The 21,336-nt window shown below is 34.9% G+C and overlaps 1 protein-coding gene across 1 annotated transcript in view; it reads right to left on the bottom strand.

Annotated features, from left to right (window-relative positions):
* The window catches only part of LOC112042803 (protein spinster homolog 1), a 46,532-nt gene extending 28,295 nt beyond the window's left edge, over positions 1-18,237 (bottom strand). Inside the window, exon 1 of the mRNA XM_024077970.2 lies at positions 17,998-18,237. The gene's annotated coding sequence lies outside the window, so the exon portion shown is untranslated. The remainder of the gene's footprint in view (positions 1-17,997) is intronic.
* Positions 18,238-21,336: the final 3,099 nt, after the last annotated feature.

The following is a 21,336-nucleotide window of genomic DNA, read 5'->3' as shown; positions in this document are numbered from 1 at the left end:
CTGTGATTTTCTTCAAGAAACATACTTTTATTAAGCCAATTATTTAATCAGATCCTTATTTATACATCATATTATCATCTCCATATACTTTTATAAGGGGGTATAACTGGGTTCCCTGTGCCGACGTTGTATGGGTTGGTGGGCATTCACCCTTTAAATACGATGACTGTCATCACAATGGTGTTGTTTTGAGATGTTTTTTTCAGTCAGTCAGTCAGTCAGTGGTCAGAATGAGTTGGGCATTTATCTACCACGCTGGCCAAATGTGGATTGGCAGACTTTACACACTTAAAAAAATTCTTGCCTTCCTTATGATTGGAGGTGCATGCCTCGGACCGGTTTCGAACCTACGCCCTCTGAATCGAAGGCAGAGATCATATCCACCTGGCTATTACGTCCACGCACGCTATGCCATTAAACCAGTGCATTCTTCCTTCTTGTTAGGCGAAGTTTGTGGCAAAAAGTAGAACAATTATTTATTTAACCTCAAAAAAAATTTAGTATTTCCTGAATTAAAATAATACGACGTCTGTACGTAATGGTACGGAGGTTACGGTCGTAGGATAGCAATAAAAGTGTTCACAGATTTTGTAGTTGATCTTTTTATGGCACAGTTCCTTTTTCCGGTTACACCAAAGTAGGTAAGTCAATGAAGAGTTCAATAAACTGCCTATTTACATTGTGTTAGTACAGCTCGAGCGAATTAACTTGACACCCGGCTCAAATGATGTTTGTACTGTGTTTGTATGGATGTGTTTGGAAACCAGGTGTCAAATTCATGGACACGGGTTATACGTACTTAGTCGATTCTCTTTCTACAAAAGCTGACGCTTCGAAAATTTAAATATGTATGGGAATGACATTGCTATCGACAGGTCATGTGATTAAGTTGTCGATCGTATCTGTTATTCTGTATAGTTTTTTTAAAGGAACCAAGTAACTACTCTATGTAAGTGTCACGCCAGTCAGTCGACCGTGGCACGTGTTAACAGGTTTATTGTTAAAGGTCGAAATCCAGGAGACAATAATCACTCCGTGATTATACCTGCAGTTTCTTATACACGGAGAGCCTGCAATAGTTAGATATACCTCATTTAGAGCCGGCTATGTGACGTATGTCCATTGTCCATGCTCCATAGTAGCCAATTATGAAGTTTGGACTGTAGTGGCTTAAGTAGAAGGTTTCAAAAGACCATGACCAGGGTCCACCCTCAACTTTGTAAGTATAAAGCGTATTTTTCTCAATATTTTGCTTGGCACAGTGTGATGAATCATGTCTCCCAACCAACCCAACCCAACCCTTCGAAAAACACACTTATTCTTTTTTTCTAAAGAACTTTAGGGATGTTTAGGGAAGGTTTGCCAGAGAGCCGATGGACGTAGGGGTCCCAAGGTGCTGGAATGATGACACTATACTAGAAATCGCAGTGTTGGTCGACCCTCACCAGGTGGACTGACAAGATCAAACGAGTCGCGGGGGTTCGCTGGATGCAGGAGGCTCAGGATCGTGATGTTTAGAAGTCCCTACAGAAGGCCTGGAGTGGACGTCGGCTGATGTGATGATGATGATGATGATAATGAAAATGAGGTAGGTAGGTCTAACTATCTCAGGCTCTTGTTCCATACTTATAAAATGTTATACGTTCAAACATGACCTTGTATGTTGTTACTTGGACAAGCTTTACTGCATTACGAGATCTAAAATGTAAATTAATACAATAGGCAGGTATGCAAATTGTCTTCTCTATACAACCGATAGATTATTAATTTTTATAATTTCCATAGCATTGGAAGTACGAGGTCCCCAAGGTGTTGCAATGGTGACCCCCACAACAGAACGCAAATGGAAAACGGAAAACGCAGCGCATTTAGATGCCTAACAAAGGAAGGAAAGTAGAAATTATAGTTCTAAATGGAAAAATCCTTCTCCAATATACAGGAGGCATCACCTTCAAATTGGTCAGCAATTAGAACATAATATGATGTTATTAATCGCTTTTTAGTTTAGTGAATATGTTTTTGAAGTCGGTTGAATTTTTTTTTAATGTATCAAGTGATATTGAAGATACGTGAACAAAGTGGCTTAAAGTGATAGCTAGTAAAAGACTAACATTAAGTTATTGAACGTTATCTTAGTGTAATAACAATATATTCTTAACTTTATGTTAAAGACAAATTACTAATTAGTCACATAACTGGATTAGATCGTAGTTTTAAAATAAAAGCTCCAAACATATTTCGGTTGGTTACCACCCTAGCGACAAAAACGTACCGCCAAGCGATTTAGCGTTCCGCTACGATGTCGTGTAGAAACCGAAGTGTAGATATAATATACATCCAAGTCCTAACAAATTAGCCCTCTTCCATCTTAGAGTGCATCTTCACTTACCATCAGGTGAGATTGTAATCAAGGGCTAAGTTGTAAAGAATAAAAAAACCTAAAATTATAGGTACAGTAGCCAATTATGGAGATGTGGTAGCTTTGGAAAAATTTGAATCGGAAATAACATGTCATAAAGCACATCAAAAACAAGTATACATAAAAACCGTTTTTAGTTTTGTTCGTACTACCTAGCGTGGCTATCTACCGGGAAAGCTGACAAGCGTTTCACTGTAAACAGGCACAAATAGGTCATTCGCTAAGTTGCACACTTCAGCCATTCAGAGCGAGCTTAGTAAGTCCCTACCTATTTCGAGAGAGCTATGAAATCTATATTATAAATGCTGAAGTATGTCTGTCTGCCTGTCACATTTTCATGACTTAGAGATTTGGATGAAATTTAGTATGCTAATTTGGCCCTTGGAGCAGAACATAGGTTACTTTAACCCCGTCAAAATCCATGGTATCCGCATGTAATCCGCAGGATTTGTAAAAAAACTGAATTTTACGCGAGCAACCGATAAGAATTACTAACAACAGTTAGTTGGTATTCTATTATGTTCATAAACACACGTAAGTCGCGAGGGCTGGCCGTTAAAAAGGCTGAGAATACAAAATCTAGACAAATTTGTATTCTGAAAACCAGTCCTTGACGGTTATAACGAGACAATGCATTCACCGCTGCACCAAATATGTTGGTTCCTAAGAGCGGGGGCACACGATGCGTTGCGGCGGCGTTGCGGCTGAGGTGCGGCGACGGAGCGGTGTCGCTGCGTCGTCTTACATTGAATTATCTGTGACATGTCACACGATGCGCTCCAGCGTCGCACCGGACTTGCATCCGCCGAGACGAGGCGGGGAGGGGCGAATGCGTTGCGACATCGGAGTGGCACCGCTCAATTGTTTATGCGTCACAATTTTATTAACAGACTGTCCAACTCTGCTACGGTACCGCTGCGACATAGCAAAGTTGCGGCGCCGCACCGCTCGTGTGCTCCCGCTTTAAGTGATTCATAGTTACAGTTAATGTACAGCTTGTTCATGTCAATAGGTAAATGTATAATTATATTATGAATGCGGGGCATGTCTGTCGGTCACCGGACAATGACAATATTATTAGATAATCACGCAGATAACTCACGTGTCAGAAATGTGGGCCATGGTCGCTGGCCATCTGAAAACCTTTGCAATCGATATACATACGTACATAGTATCTACCTAGTAGCAATATTATAGGTTTATAAGTAGAATTATGCACAGTCACACATTTTTGGACGTTAGTGACATACAATAACTATGTTTGAAAAGTGGTTTATGGTAAAATATTTTATTTGATAGCCCCGTGGATATGCCTCTGCCTCCGATTCCGGAGGGTGTGTGTTCGAATTCGGTCCGGGGCATGCACCTCCAACTTTTCAATTGTGTGCATTTTAAGAAATTAAATATAACGTGTCTCAAACGATGAAGGAAAAACATCGTCAGGAAACCTGCATACCAGAGAATTTTCTTAATTCTCTGCGTATATGAAGTCAATGTCACGCTTTGGGCCAGCGTGGGGGACTATTGGCCTAACCCCATTCTGAGAGGGGATTCGAGCTTAGCAGTGAGCCGAGTTGATATAGATGAAAATATTTGAACAAAATATTAAAAGCATGTATTTATATATATATTAAGTAAAGTGTATTTCGGATAGCATGAATACGGTGACAGTCGCCTATAAGACGTTCATAATACGTACTATTATCGTGAATCGCGGCAAACTTTCAAGAGTGAAACGAACTGTCACCCGTATCGTCCTACATGAAACGAACTGTAAAATGTGTATTGTAAGTATATTTATTTATATGGTAAAAATAAAAATAAAATAAAATCGAGTATTTCCGGCCTATGAAGTTTAATGCGTATTTTTATACAGCGATTTGTCAAAAATCATAAACTAGCTTATGTCATGTTTTTAATCATACACAATACTTCCGTTGTAGAATCATTACTCATACAGGTAATCAAAGTGATCAACGTTCAATATAATAAGTTTTTCATAAGTTAAATCTTATATTCGTATGAATATTTTAAACCTTTTGTTTACTACATATATAAAACATAAATAGTCATAGCAATTTAAATATTTTAGTTTCCTAGTGTTAGCGGATTATGTCACGCTTACCACTATGGTGACAACGTCTACCGCTAAGACTGGATCCCTTCGTGGATATCATATAGTAGCTAAATAAAATTTCTCAGTAGATTTTATGTCCATTTTAATAGGTTGTTATACGATCAAATTGGTGAATAGACCAGCTGGAAATGGAAAGGTGTTAACATCTTTATGTTTCCTAGGATTGCATAGTTGACGGTACTAAACCTGAATTCTTTCCCTTTGTATTAGATTATAGAGAGCGAAGAAGGAGTAGACTTAGTATAAAATGGAGCAAGATGGTAACTGGCCAGTGTGTATATCGACCAAATGCCAATCAACATCATTCACCAAAATTTATTTAAATGTTTATAACAGCTGCGGATGATACATTTTATACTTTTTAGTCTCTTGGTAACGAGTAAATGAGTAACAAATAAAAAGTATTACAAACATTACTGTAATTTGATTTGTTAACATTGATACTACTAAAGCCTGTCGTTCAAGAAATAGTCTTCAAATTGAGGAGAATTAAAAATTGTGTTATTTATTATTTGTCCGTACAAGCCTTTTGCTAATATAGAAATGGAAATATCTGGTTAAGCCTGGCATATATTCTTTTCCCAAAAATACAAAAAAGGTCGCGATTTTACCATTTACTACGGAATTGCTAACCGCATATACTCGTAGAAAAGCATTGGCAGATATTGATTTTGCTCTGGAATATCCTTGCATTTGAATTCTACAATTATTACGGGAATGAGATCTTCGTGGGAGAAGTACAGTAGAAGAAGTTAGTGTATAAAACACTCAGTGATGTGGTCGCACTAGTCCTGAACAACATCGTGATATCATGACGGGGCGGCGGTGCATAGGAATTTATAATCTGACTGTCGTATCTAATATCTAAACGGCCTTTTGTTTCTGGGTATATCATTAAAATTCGGTTTTAATGTAGAAATATATATCTTTACGAGTAAGATGCCAAGCACTACAAAAAATATTAAATAGCACTCCATCAATTTTATTGTTGCTTAAGTACATTTTTATTAATACAAAAAATATATAAATCATGCCCACGTGGAATGGTGGCAAGAATACTGGCTGCATTTCCGGGTTGGACACCCAGACTGAATCTTTGCGCAACTGTAGGCGATGAAACAATTGAGACATTTTTGTGGCACTGCGACTCCATGGTTGAAAGGTCACTACTAAAGGAACAAATATTTAACTCTCTGTTGAGAGAGGCAAATTGATTTTCAAAGAACAAGAAAATGTGGTTTTCTTCTTTCTCCTGGTATTATTATATTTAAGGTGGTATTATGGTTATTTTATTCTATGACAAATTTGCCCTTGAATTTGAAATCTCATGTTAAGTGACGATATAGTCCAAGATGGAAGAAGGATTACTTGGAAGAGGTACAAGTTTATTCTACCCACTCCATTATACTGCCCTCCGACGGCTTAAATTAATAATTATTACGAAGTTTAATATGGACCATGGACTTGACAGTCGTCGTCTGGGTGATCGTGGAAGCGCTGATGGCCGGGCTCACAATATATCTACAGGGCCAAGAACCATCCAAGCAGGGAAGGCCCTCCTTCGGCACGTTTCAAACTGAACCCGATTCTGCCCCGACGCAGGATAGCGATCCGCAGGGGGCCATCGGATTTTAGAACCAGAAAACAAACCCCTAGGCTGAAAAGCCTCAACCCCGGGAGGGGTTGGAAGAAAACACCGGGGGAGCAAGGTCTCCCGCGACACGCCCGGGCAAGGTGGCATTGCCTCGAGGCCCGTACCCCCTCCTCGTTCACACGGGCCGGTGAAGACCCACGCATCACTAATAAGCTAGTACAATTTTCAAGTAAAATTGGCAAAAAAGACTAAATATATTACATAGAAACTACGCATATTTGTTGACGTAGTATAATAAAATGCATTTAATAGTTAAATTAAAAATTATAGTTTCGTCTATGACACTTCCCGCTGCACTACTTCCGCGTCGCGAGGTCAACAATCTGAACTGTTGATAAACATCTGCGAAATTGTTAGCCACGTGCGAAGGTTCTTGCGCTTTGTTACAAAATCACGGATGAATGCCCGCCATTATATTAATAATTAACAAATACGTTAATTGCTGAATCACGATTGTTTCACGATTGGTTCTCGTAATTTTGCGAATACAGGATATCTATTGATAAAATCGATAAGGGTTCTTTGTAATTTTTGATCTGAGACATCGATATGCGACATTCAAGGCACCTTCAATTTAAAAAATTTGAGCTTTGACAAAGACTTTGAAACATTTTATTACGTACGTTTATGTACCTACGTTCTGTTCCTTATTTGTAGTACAAGAGCGGATAAGTTGTACTTAAAAATGGCCTTGGGTTTGTTACTAACAAACGTTTTATTTGTGAACATGCAACCTACCTAGAACAATTTTATTAAGTAAGTAGTATATAGATATGCAATAATCTTCCATAGATATAATATTCAAAAAGGCTTATTTATAAAAGGATTATTCACAGTAGCTATTAGAGTATTCCAAAATGCATTTCCCAAATGATATACTTATATCTAATACATTGAACAATTTGTGGTAACTTAATTAAAAAATATGTAAAATATAAAAAAATCCAATTCGAAAATATTAATGTAGTTATATGTATAAACTACACTTTTTCTAAGTGCGCATTTATGTATGCATGTAATCTACAATTAATAACAATTTACTTTGATTTTAAAATTTAATTTTAATTAAAAAATTACACGTAGATAAGTCACATTTTCTATCTGTTTTAAACTCAGACAAACTACCATAGGACCTGTCTCGCTAAGTTACCGCTTTGTCAAAAGTATTTGACCTAGATTTAACGTACACATTGCGTCTATATAATCAATTTTTTATTGTGTTAAAAGTACACGTGTGTGTATTATGATTTAAATTTATAGTTATGTAAGAACACAGGATATAATAATATTTATTGGTAGAGTAGAGTCTAGAAAAGAGAGAGCCTAGAGTAGGTGTCAAAGCACCCCTCAGATCTAATATTTCACTTAGTTTGACGTAATAATATTGTAACTTTTAATTAAAAATAAATATATAAATATTTAAATGTAAACTGTTAAATATTTAATTTATTACTGTAAGATTTTATTCTATGTAATTTGTAATATCGCATTGTTTTGTTTTATCCTATTTTTATATTTAGTTATCTTGTCTCTGTAATTATATAACTACTGTGTATTTATGGTTTGGAAATTAATTTAATTTAATTAAAGTACACCTACAGCTAAGAAATAAGAAATTGGTGTTTAATATTTTCGAAGTGTGAGTTTACTTCGTCCCCCTACAAAAACGACTGACAACTTTGTTGGTGAATTTGAGTGCGATACAAGTCCACAGGTAGTGGGTCTAAGGTTTTACCTGTATGAACGGAAGCTTTTATGGGGTTCGGCTTGACATAGACTTGACACCAATTAAGTGTACCCACACCGTTTTGACCTTGCATGAGTTAAGACAAAGATTTATGATAATTTACTCAGCAGTTGTCGCAGTAAACCGGATCGCGCTCTACATAGATTAGCCTAAGACTTCCGTGTAGTTACCATTTTTCATATTATTTGTATAATTATTATAAATGCGAAAGTAAGTTTGTCTGTCTGTCTGTTACCTTTTCATTTCTGAACCGATCAACATGAATTTTGGTATAATAGTAAACAGGACCTTGGAGCAAAACATAGGGTACTTTTTGACCTTAAACTAAAATTAATTACAAGGGGGTGAAATAAAGGTTGAAAGTTTGTATGGAAAGTCCTTCGTTTTTAGAGTTGCAGTTTTAAAAATTTGTTCATAAATCATAAAAAATGCAATGCAAAAAATATAGGTATACACTTAGTGGAAACCCAAACATCTAATGCAAATGAAATTTTTTAATTTCTTTTTTCTTTAGATAGCCCGTTTAATTAACATACGAAAAATATCTATCGCTTTAGCAAATATATTTATAAACTCTTAAACTTAGCGCGGGTGATTCGAGAATAGCTACTGAATAATTTAACTTTATGTGGGCGGAATTCCGTATATGATAATTCATATTATTAATCTGATATACATATGTTTAATTTAGCTCGCCAGACATATGCGGTCAATACACGAACTAGTATATTATTGCGTGCGACCCTGAACTTCAACGACTGGTCCAATAAGTGAATGGTATGGATGGCGGTATGCAAACGCGATTATTTTAAAGTTTCTAAAAACTCGTAACAGTTAAATAAAAAAAAATAATAATAAGTCTTGTCAATAAAAATAAATAATAACCTAATGGATAAGACCTCTGCCTTCGATTCGGAGGGTTAGGTTTGAATCCGAGGCACGCATCTCCAACTTGTCAGTTGTGTGCATTTTTAAGAAATTAAACATCACGTGTCTCAAACGGTGAAGGTAAAACATAATGACAAAATCTTCGTACCTGAAAATTAATTATCTACGTCAATAGAGTCTGCTATTCCGCAATGGGCCAGCGTGGTAGACTATTAGCCTAACCCCTCTTATTCTGAGAGAAGAATCGTGCTCAATAGTGAGCCGAATATGGTTTGTTAGTGAACAAATCTTATGTGTAGAAGAAGGCAATGCCGAGAGCTTTCATGTTTTTTTGTTCTTAAAAAAGTTCTTTATTAAACTCGACATTGAAAGTTGAAGAAAGTTTTGAGTGTTTTAACAGATTTTTTTGAAACTTTTTACTTATAAAATCGTATATTCTTAACAACATAACATACATAAACTATAATGCAAAACATTCTAAATAGTATGTTTGGTGGTAACTGAATAAAAAATATTCATTTATAACACTAGGTATACAAGAGAAAGCCATGACATAGTTCCTGCCCGTAAAACAACAACGCTTTGATTTTATAATCATAATTACATAAAAATATGACATTGATTACTATAATTAACTAACTATTGAATCACTTGAAGAAGTAATTGTGTTGTAAGATTGCGTGATGTTTGTTAATACTATGGATCTTGACCTGTGAGGTTCTCATGGAAAAAATGTTCAGTGTGAACGTAGTTTGAACATTAGAGATTTCCTTGTGTAACTGTAGTAATAATTTAGATATAAAGTGAAATTGTAGTAATAATTATGATATAAATAAATATATTTACACAATAGACACATCACTACTAGCCTGTGTGTATAGCTGGTATTAAGTTAGCGGATTTTATCATATATTACACACACACACACACACAAGACGCTTTCAGCCCAGGGCTTTGTTTCTCTATGACATTTGCCATGGGAGATATGATTGCATACCAATTGTCAATCAACTGTATTACAGAGTTTCACGTCGCACTAATGCAGGTAAGCGTTCGCCATTATGTAGGTCAACGCGTAACTACAATGATAATTTTGTTAATTTAGATTTTATTGATGTCCGCCCTAGTAAATTCAAAAAACAATTGTTACATAATCTAAAATGCATAAAATAACTTTTTTATGCATTTTAATAAAATAGAAATCACACATTCGATTGTACACTTGATATATGTATAATTTAATGGTAAGTTGTGGTTAACGGTGTTGGATACGAAGATCTAAAATATTTAGCCTAATATTCTTGTGTAATACTGGTCGTAATTCCGTTTGGTAACCCAATAATAAAATAAAAAAAAAACACTAGAAAACATCAATGCTCATCACACAGATATTTTACAATTGTAGCAATCGATCCCACGGCCGTGATAAATAACTACACAATAAAGCATTAGAAACAAAAACACATCGTTCATATCCCAGTTTTATGGAAACACGTACTCGTGGGAAACGCGTACGAAGTCGCGGACGTCTACTAGTGAAGTATAACTGTGCACACGCTACGCAACGCTACGAGAGTGCTACGAGGAATGTGAAAGTTACGAAACTATTCAAATTATTAATATTCCACATATTAATAATTTGAATAGTTTATTTATTATTTTGTATGATTGATTCCACGTTGCATAATACAGTCATTCAGTACAAATATTGTTACGGATATTGACCCTACTCGAGTCGAACAAATCGCCTCTCACCCCGTCAATGCCAGTCAATAGATATAATATTTAGATGTAGATAACACTGAGAAAACCCTTTGTTTTAGTACGAAAGTGTTTTATTGTTTATTGATTATTTATAAGGTTTTATAAACGGGTTTTTTTGACAGGCCGGATGTACCTAAGTTGTCAGATTGGGCAGGTTTAATGTTTCAATTATTATTATTATTATCGTAGATAAATTGTAGATATCGTAGACAGATGTAGATACTATTGTCACTGATTTGTGAGGCCAATGTTGTTTTTTTTACAGCGTGTTATTCTTTTAATTTTATTAATAACCCGGTCAAAAAATAAGAGTAAAGCCACATAAAACAGTAAGATTGATTAAAATATGATTAAAAATAAAATTTGAAAATTCGCCATTTTTCCCCTTTAAGGAAAAAAAAATATTCATCATCAAAGGTCAAAATATGAGTTTATCGCGATTTTCAGCAAACGGTAAGTTTTATTTTAAGTAAAAATACTGACAAAATTGTAGATTATATAGTAGATTGTTATACAAGGGGCTAAAAAGACCCATTATATACGAGGTAATTTTAGAAAAATGCGCCTAAATAGAAACCGAGTTTATAATGGGTTTAGCCCCACGTGTTACACTCTGTTTTTCACTACGATTGCGAGAAAATAAGTACAATATTCAATGATTTATTTGAATTGAAAATTAAATGTTCAAAGTCTACAATTTTGGATATTAAGGGAGGTGTTTTTACCCGGTAACATAATTTGAAGATGAACAATGAGTATGTGAGGTAAACGTGGGAGATAATAGTTTTAAAAACTCCTTTCGTAAGTGAATCCATTCGTTGTTGTTTTCTCCACTTTTTCGTAGGTATTCGTAGGTATCGTAGGTAAGTATTTAAGTAAATGCGTCTCGACTTTGATGATAACAGATTGAAAATTTCATCCATCTCCAAATTAGGATCACCATTCTCACTAGACGAAGACAACAATAACAATTATTGTTGAAAAATACGTAAGTTACGGTCACAAATTTACAATGAATTTCTGAAAAAAATCAAGTGTGTATTATTCACGCCAATTGTTTTTTAAATTCTCGCTTTTTAATTTTATTTTTTCACATGAGAAAAAGGCAAAGGTATTACGCCGTAAAGGATGTCCCATGTCTTCAAATCTCGCTCTATTCGCAACTCAATATAAATTAAATAAAAAAATAAACGCATTCCACAAACAAGAACGCTGCATTTCATTCCAATTTAAAGTTTTTTATTTAATTTTCAAAACAATCAGGGCCTTACCTATAATGTTTCTATTTTCGAATAAAGCCTCCTCCGTTTTATAGTAGGCTAGTACTTGGCTAGTACTCGTAACAGAAAAGAATTAAAAAAACAAAATTACTTTAGCCCCTAGAGGCTAAAATGCTGTTTAGCCCCGCTGTGGAGTGGTAATATGACAGTGTTTTTGAGCAAGAGTAGTGAAAAAATTATTTACAAAAGATGTATCTGTACTTTTTTTCTTACGAGTCTTCGTTTTTGAGATAACTATTCAAAAAGTTGTAATAGTAATAATATGTACTCGAACTTGTTTCCACACCATAAAAAGAAAAAGGTATGATTATAAATAAAATATATCGTCATACTCATACCTAATAGCTACTGTATGTATTGCATACTGTTCAAAGATTGATAATAAACTTGAAACCAGCCTGCCGTTCATAACAAAAAGCACAATCATCGCCTGACAATTTAAAAGAAAAAAACTATAGTCCAGAACTGACTAGGAAAAAACCATCTCTATTATTTTTTAAAAGCCAAGGTCCTTTGTGCACATGACTACGCTCATTGGTTTTTTCCCTCCACTGGAGCAAAGGGTGCGCGGCATTCAGCCAGACATAATTTATTTATTTTTTTATGCCTTATTAAATACCTATATAACCAGCCAGGTACAAATAATAGAGCGATGGTGTTTTGTGTTCATGTATGTGTGTGTGTGCTTTGCGGTTATTTACAAAATCACCTCAAAAATTTAATTGTAAATGTTCTTGATTTTGACTTTTTAACTTTTATTATTATTGTAGTAAATGTTTGGTAAATTTTCTTGATTTTGACATTTTAGTCTTTATTGTTAATTCTTCGTAAATTTTCTTAGATTTAAGTATAGTTTAATCTTATATTTTAAGTTTTTAACCGGACTCTCCAGTGCTGTAAAAGATGACTACAGTAGTCTAAGAATTTTGTAACTGATTTATGTTTAATGTTTTTCTGCTGTCATTGTTGGCATTTTTTAAATAAATAAATAATTGTTTAAACTCGTTGAGTTAGTATGTATTTATTAAGGTAAACTATTATAAGTCATTGAATATGTGTTGTGTGTTAATAACTTGATTTATATTTTATTTTTTAATTTACTACAGTGTGACAATGTGTAATTTGGTTGTTTAGTATCTCGTGTCCTGTTTCCGTATAATATTAGGGAAATTGAAACATCTAATGCTGAAATACTTTAATATATCACAATTACCTAATTTCCTTATCGTTTTGATTTGCATATAATGCGTATATATGATCCTGAATTATTTCCTGTTTAGATAGAATGCACTGTGCATAAACGCCAAGCTTATCTATACTAATGTTATAAATGCGAAAGTAATTTTCTCTGTCTGTTAGCTTTTTGTGGTTAAACCTCTGTACCGAATTGGATGAAATTTTTTATATAGATAAATTGGACCTTGGAGCAAGCTTCTTATCCCGGGCATCCACGATTGCGGCTATTAGTTTATTAAATTTATAGAAGTTTTAAGAGAGCAATCATACAAAAGTACTGAAATTACTATAGAAATTACTTAATAGGGGCGGATGAAAAATAGTTTACGACCTATTTTCATGCCTACGTGGAATTTTCTGTTCCAATGTAGCCAATTTTCTGCTCAAAGGTCCCATTTATTATTGTACCAAAACTCATCTAAGTAGGTTTATTACTTTAACAGAGAGATTTATTTTCGAAATTTATTATATTAAGTATGGATAGATATGTAGTTCTTACATTTTGTTTTAATATATTTTGGTGAAATTAACGATAATATATATTTTTGGGCGAGGCATTTCCGCAAACATGACTTTAATTGCCAAGGTATGTTGATTGCTTTAATTTTTGATTAATTTATTTTTAATTCAAAAATCCTATTAGAACAGGGTAAACGAGGTGGCAAGGCAGCCGGCCTCGCTGGGTTTTTTCGAAAAAATAAATTACGCAATTTTAAAAGACCTCTACTTAATATTGCTTCGAGCGACGTTTTTAATTTCTGTTCTTTTTTATCTGATTATTGAAAATAACTCTACTCGAGATAAACTCATATTAAGTCAATTTATAGCAAAGTTAGCTTTACAAATCCTTGGAGAACCAATTTTAATGAAATTTGTTCAGAAAAATAGTAGGAATATTTCTCGCTGTAACTACAAAAAGGATTTGACTGAATAATCATTCATTTTGTTCGTTTATAGGTAAACATTAACATATAGACAGATTAGCAGACTTCCGCGATTTCGTCTGACTTAAATTCAGTTTTTCAAAGATCCCGCTGGTACCAGGGATTTTCCTAGATAAAAAGTAGACTACAAATAAGTAAATAAGTAGTGAGTAGAGGAGGTCCTCTATGTTTTAGTGAAAATACCATTAAAATCGGTTCAGCTGTTTCTAACATTAGCTAGGGCAATCGGACAGACAGACATGTTTGTTTGTGTGTAGTATAATGTAAATCTAGAAAGCGAAGTATTTGTCGACCCTCCACCAGGTGGACTGACGACATCAAGCGATTCGCTGGATGCAGGCGGCTCAGAATCGTGATGTTTGGAAGTCCCTATAAAAGGACTTAAATAATTGATGTAGCCCAAAGAATTAGCAAACTGAAGTGGCAGTGGGCGGGCCATATCTGTCGTAGAACAGATGGCCGCTGGGGCAGACGTGTTCTGGAGTGGAGACCGCGTACTAGCAAACGCAGTGTAGGACGCCCTCCAGCTAGATGGTCCGACGACATCAAGAAGGTAGTGGGAAGTGGCTGGATGAGGAAGGCGGAGGATCGTGTGTGGTGGCGCGCTCTCGGAAAGGCCTATGTCCAGCAGTGGACGAATACAGGCTGTTGATGATAAAAGGACTATGTCCTGCAGTGGACGTCCATCGTCTGATATGTTGATAAAACAGACCAATTATTGTACAGGACCTGCCTAGCTAGACGTTACTTTTCTGTCAATGTATATGATCATCGATCTAATGCGATTATAAAAAACTGTTTCTATAGTATCGATGTTTTATAATTGTAATCGTGTTCGTCTATTAAAGAGCTCCGTAAAAATACCTTTATGTGTAGTTGAGTGGTGTAAAAAACGGGCAAAAACTTCTAGTTTAGTATAAGACATATACCAAATCTCAGTTCGTTTTCCTCAGAAAGTGACAGACAATTCAGTTCATGAATTTGTGTGCGGTACTGGTCCTTCTATAATTGGTCTGAGGTTGATGATGATGATAATGTAAACAATAAGCATTTGAGAAAACACATTTATTTTGAAATCGCAGACAGATACTTCAGTTTTATTGATATGACACTTTGCTTTTAAGGCGATTAGCAATTATTCTGTAATTATCGTGCGCGGCGTACAATTTCTTATACGCACGAGTCATTGTAACTTCCTACTATTGTCATTTGTTCCGGTGCTTAGAATAGCTTCTGATATTATACGTGACACGTAAAAAACCGGCTTCGACCTTCGACCTGTCGACAGTTACGATACTTAGATATACTATTACGAGCAATGCTGAGATGAATGTATACTGCAACAAGAATATGAATTATTATAATACTCATAATATATTATGAGACATTAAATTTTTTTTGGATTGTTGGCAGCTCTATTAGAGCTATTTACTTCCTGAAGTTTAATTACTTTTTACTTTTCGTCGTATTTTCGTTTCTGCAATCATCTAACATTGTGTTTTCAACGAAATTCCATAATTTTTTTCATTTTACATAAAGTACAATTAGTATAGCCGATAGTAATGTTATTTTAACGAAAATTGTATTTACGTAATTCCGTTGAAATAACCATGTTATATGATCCTAGAACCTAAAAAACATTATGATTTGATGTTAAATTGTGCAGTTAAGGTTATTTCGTTGAAATAACTATTTTAGATGATCACTAAAACGAAAGTACGCTGAAAAACGATTTAGTGACTCATTAATTGAATGGTACACCGAGACAGATAATAGGTAATTTAGAGCTAATATAGAGAATATTAAATCCTACGTGTAACTCTGCCTGGTTTGGCGTGTGTTTCTGTTTGTCCAGAGATTAGCTCTGGAATCACTGAACCAATTTTAATAGGAATAGGAACATATCTAGGTGTCCGCTAGTCTTCAATAAGATATACTATCTATATTAAATACTCACTACATATAAATAAAATTGAAGTTTTATGTTTGTAATTTAAAAATAACTGTGTTTTTTCATGCGAATACAGTATGCGGTTATAGTTATTTACACGATAGCATGGCAAACATAAACAAACGTTTTCAAACTTTTTGCCTGGCTGTTTGGCTCTCTGTTCGGGCTAATTCGCCGTAACGATTTAAACAGAACTTTCACTGGAAGATAGACGCTAAAAGCTATTGACAACTAAAATATACTCGTATATATGCTACGTTTTCTCCAGAAAAAATCCATGGATTGGCTGGATTTTTCAAAATGTGATATTTTGAAAATGTCGCGGGCGTCCGCTAGTCTTAAATATGCTTTTTTTATATTCTTTACAAGTTAGCCCTTGACTACAATCTCATCTGATGGTAAATGATGATGCAGTCTAAGATGGAAGCGAATGGAACTTGTTGGGAGGAGGATGAAAATCCACACTCCTTTCGGTTTCTACACGACATCGTACCGGAACGCTAAATCGCTTGGGGGTAGCCCTTTGTCGGTAGGGTGGTAACTAGCCACGGCCGAAGCCTCCCACCAGCCAAAACTTATGCATAACTTATGCTATACTTGTGCTTATGTGATTTATTCTCACGCTATTATCAAACTACTTTCTGTTTCGTAATAATCAGCCTTTAGGTATTTTATAATAATATTATGTGTATGTTTAATTATATTAAAGCTAACGTATTATTTACCAAGGTCTCTATGCATATTTAGTAGTTGCTGTTAATTTAGTTTTATGTCTAATTAGATGCCTACGTACAACACAACGCATGCCTAAGTAAATACAATCATATTATCATTTTACATATTGTTTAATTATTGTCATGAAAACAATACACTGTATTCTACTCTAGACTATTAGTTACTATTGTTCTGTATTATTTTTTTGTATTTTATGCTTATAGCATTGTTAAAAGTAAAAAAAGTGTAAATAAACAAATGAGAAAAAATATCAACATTGATAAGATTGTTTCTTCTCATCGGTTAATTATGTATACCTTAAACCCACTAACATACATAAGAGCGGCGTCGTGGTTCTAGACTCCAAATTTATAAGAGGAGTCCTGGTAACGAATGGTACCATTCTCTATTAATATAGGCTTATAACGATGACGTCTGTGGCAACTAAAAATTCAATAGTTATTCTTAATCCTACTTGTTTAAAAATTTAAAACTTCAAGGGATACGCAGCAGAAACAGCTGAAACCGGTGTGGCACAAGTATGCAACGAGAGTTACACTTTTGTTTTTTTTTACTCTGCTTTTTCCGTGGACGGTGGACACTTTTGGGTCTTGGAGTCGCAGAGTAAACAAATTTTTAATTTACCGAAGTATTTCACGGTTACTTCCCTCGGCTGTAGGGCTGGCTCATATCTATCTATCTAGTCAAATCAGTATTCTCGCAACTATTCTATGTGAGTGTACAGGTGATATAGTAGCTATATTCATATAGCTATCAGAAATATTAGCTCTTATAAAATTACTATACAGCAATGTGTGTAACTCTTTTTGATTTAATTTTAAAATTATAACTTTATGTTAATAAAATAATTACTATTATAGTCTTAAGTCGAAAATTTATTAACCTGAGGCAACAAAGCATTATGTGCCTGTAATTTTGTTATAACAATATCATTAAGAATAGCAGTAAAGATGATGCCATTAATTTCTTAAAAACAATTTAATTGTGACAATAAAAAGTTCAATTAATATTTGAATCATACTGTACCTATTCATAAGACAGCCTGTGATAGCCATACTTTCCTCATGGACCGTGATGGAATCAAAACCTCAGTAAACCACCATTGTTCTAACTCCATACATAGTTACAACCTTTATTATGGTACTATGATGAAACTTTCGACTTTTATAAAATCACAAAGATCTGGCTAACACAGATTCTCAATATCTATACAACGATCCTGAAATAAAAAAATAAACTTACCCAAGGATTGCCAGTCACAATAAAATCACCAACTCTAGCAACACAACTAAATACCGCCGAAAAAGCGCGCGGAATTCAAAATATGTCGCGTCTCGACTTCGATTAATTCGAACTTCGATTTAGAAAAGCGGACAACTTAGTCGATAAATTGTCCCTTAATAAACAACCTCTAAAATACTAAAATAGTATCTACTAGGTTGTTGGCGCGTGCAATAAGTTCAGCCGCGCGTAGACTACTAACTTACGGGTTGGTCTTGCAAACCTTGAAGGTTTCAATTTGCCTTCATCGAGTTTAATTAGGTCTGGTGACGAAGAAATTTATTCAATCCCCCATACACATTTTTTCTGGGAACAGAGGTTGTAAATTGCTGAGCGGGTTTTTTCACAGCGCCTCGCCTTGAAGTTCTAAATCCATCGCCATCCAAAAAAGTGATTGTGTTTTCTCTTTAACGCTTCATTTGGTCGCTGAAGAAATAAAACATTTTATGTGTATAATTCATATAATAATTTGTTATTTTTATTTTTTACAAGTTAGCCCTTGACTACGATCTCACCTGATGGTAAGTGATGATGCAATCTAAGATGGAAGCGGGTTAACTTATTAAGAGGAGGATGAAAATCCACCTCAATGCTGAAATAAAGATTTTTTCTTTCTTTCTCAATCAGCCCAGCAGGATCGAACCCAGAACCTCCGTGGTCCGTCTTGTATATCCACCGCACATACCACTGCGCCACGGAGGCTGTCAAATGTTAATAATAACTATATTATACTTACATCTGTATGAGACAAAACTATTAAGTATTAACTCTTATTCTCTATTTACTGAAATTCTTCATTATTAATCCAAAAAAAAATCAGCAAATTTTTTATATTTATAAGGATTCATATTTTATGATACAAACTACTGAACTTAAATGTCACCACAAATTTTTCAATAATGGCTTTTACGATTTTTTTTATAGTAATAGGGAATTGATTGACCAATCAGTAGGTAAGAGAAAATTATTGCCTAAAAACAAAACAACGTTTCGTAGGGTATGCTCAGTGGCGTGCACAGGGTTGTTGATCAGGGTATGCACTAGTAAGAAAAATTAGAGAAAATGGGAACATTTTTATATAATAAATATTAGGAAAAACATCTATTAAAGTATGCAGAACTTGCTGCACGCACACACACAAAGTGCCGCCCTGTATCCATTATCCTGAGATTATGTAGTTTTAGCTGTCTTATGGTCCACCCTCTATCCCTACGCCCATTGTAGATCTTAACGTCTGAAAAACGTACTATGTGATCCTGACGATGACATAACGACTGACAACGCCCCAGGCAACGCAAACACAAGCACATAGCGTCTTCGCCGGCGAAGACGAGGTCCCCGATGTCTTTGGCACTTACACAGTCAGAGAAAATATTTGCTTGTAAATAAATAGATTGGCATTTGGCAACCACGTTCTTCAGAGCGATGTAGCTTGACTGCAGAAATAAGCATGGTGAATTATGGTAGTACTTCCCCGGAGCACAAAACGCTCTACTACTATTTAAATACAAAGCGATACCTATAGTACGTATTCAGTTCCTGCTGCAACCTTGGTAGGAATCATATTGACAACGTATGCCTAAGTTATATTGATATCTAAGGGTCCTCGTGCACTACGCGACCTCGACCAAAACTAGTGTGTGGTCGTAAAGGCTTCGGCTTTTTTATTCAATATGGTAGTTGACTCATATTCAATTTAATATAAAAAATATTAATTTTGTGTAGTACATAGAATAAGGGTCCGAAATATATTAATTAGGTAATAAAAGTTAAGGATTTCTTATAAAACTTATTTTTAAAAATTATGTATATTTCAAATATTCCAAACGTCAAAAACGATGCCGTCCATTTTGTGACGTCGTGACGTTACTTGATGAACTAAGTCTTTCTAGCGTGGTCAATATTAACGATCTAAAAAAAATATCATCAAATCAATAACAACCGAATTTTTTCGTATTCCGTAGAGCCCGTCGTTAGTGAAAATCACAATGGCAGCTGAGTGATTATTGCCCAGTTGTGATGGCGTAATTTTCCTAAACTATGAATTACGGAAAATGTTATTGATTGTTGATGTCAATTATATTTGGTTGTTAATATATAGACCAAGTAGTGAATAGGCCAGCTGGACGTTGTGGCCACTGGTCGGATGTTGTGGTCGAGTCGTGTGTTAGCACCCTAAGATATAAATTCATCGTTGCAAATAAAACAATCATCATGCCGCCATCAAGTGATTAACGGTCATGATAAACAATTACTTTATAGCTTTGAATAAGTTTTATAGTTAATATGAATTAATTCACCACGACAACCATAATGATCAAGACTCTATGTTAATGTAACCTACTTATTTAATTAAAAAAAATATTAAGGTTGTTTACTGAAACAATGTTATGTAGAGCATTTTTCATTGACGACAGCTTTGTTTTTGCTAGAACACCGCCATCTCTGATCTCATCAAAATGCGTAAACGCAGAGTTTATAGATCGTAGATACCTTTGTATCTGTCCACGATAGATACTTTACTACTAATTAATTACATATAATTGCTACTTGACTTGCATTTTAAATTACCTCAGCAGAGTTTCTCAACAGGTGGGCCTGAAAATGAACATGGCTAAAACAAAAATAATGTGTAATGCCTAATTATAGTTGAGAACGCTGTACTCGAAATTGAAAATGAATACATATACCTAGGACATATGATCCAGTTAGGTAGGTCCAATTTCGAGAAAGAGGTGAACCGTCGAATCCAACTCGGCTGGGCTGCATTCGGGAAACTTCGCGACATCTTTTCGTCCGAAATTCCTAAATCCCTGAAGAGTCGAAGAGAAGAGAAGTCCCCACCAGGTGGACTGGCGACATCAAGCGAGTCGTAAGGATTCGCTGGATGCAGGTGGTTCAGTATCGTGATGTTTGGAAGTCCCTACAAAAGGACGTTCATTATATACTTTTGGTTAACTACCCTCCTCCCAACTTGTATCAATAACGAGGTTATTACTAATCAGCTATTATAATAAAAGTTGTTACTAATCAGCTGTTTACTTTACTGTTGCTTAAATGTCTTACATTATCTCGTACTGACGCTCAGAAATTTTCATTTTCAAATTTTCATTCGTAACTAAAAAAGTTGATCGTCTCATCGAGATGACGAAAAATTAACTTGATAGTATTCAGTTGTAAAAAATGTTCCACGGATCCTTGACTAGTAGGCTTTGTTTAGCCCTTGACAAAAGAGACGTACACTGTGACTTTTATATAGAACTTTTAGCGATTTGTATAAGCGAACACTTCAGCTTTATA

The sequence above is a fragment of the Bicyclus anynana genome, chromosome 8, assembly GCF_947172395.1.
Source record: "Bicyclus anynana chromosome 8, ilBicAnyn1.1, whole genome shotgun sequence".
Lineage (NCBI taxonomy): Eukaryota > Metazoa > Arthropoda > Insecta > Lepidoptera > Nymphalidae > Bicyclus > Bicyclus anynana.
Note: the sequence above shows the minus strand (reverse complement) of the source record. Positions and strands in the feature narration are given on the sequence as shown.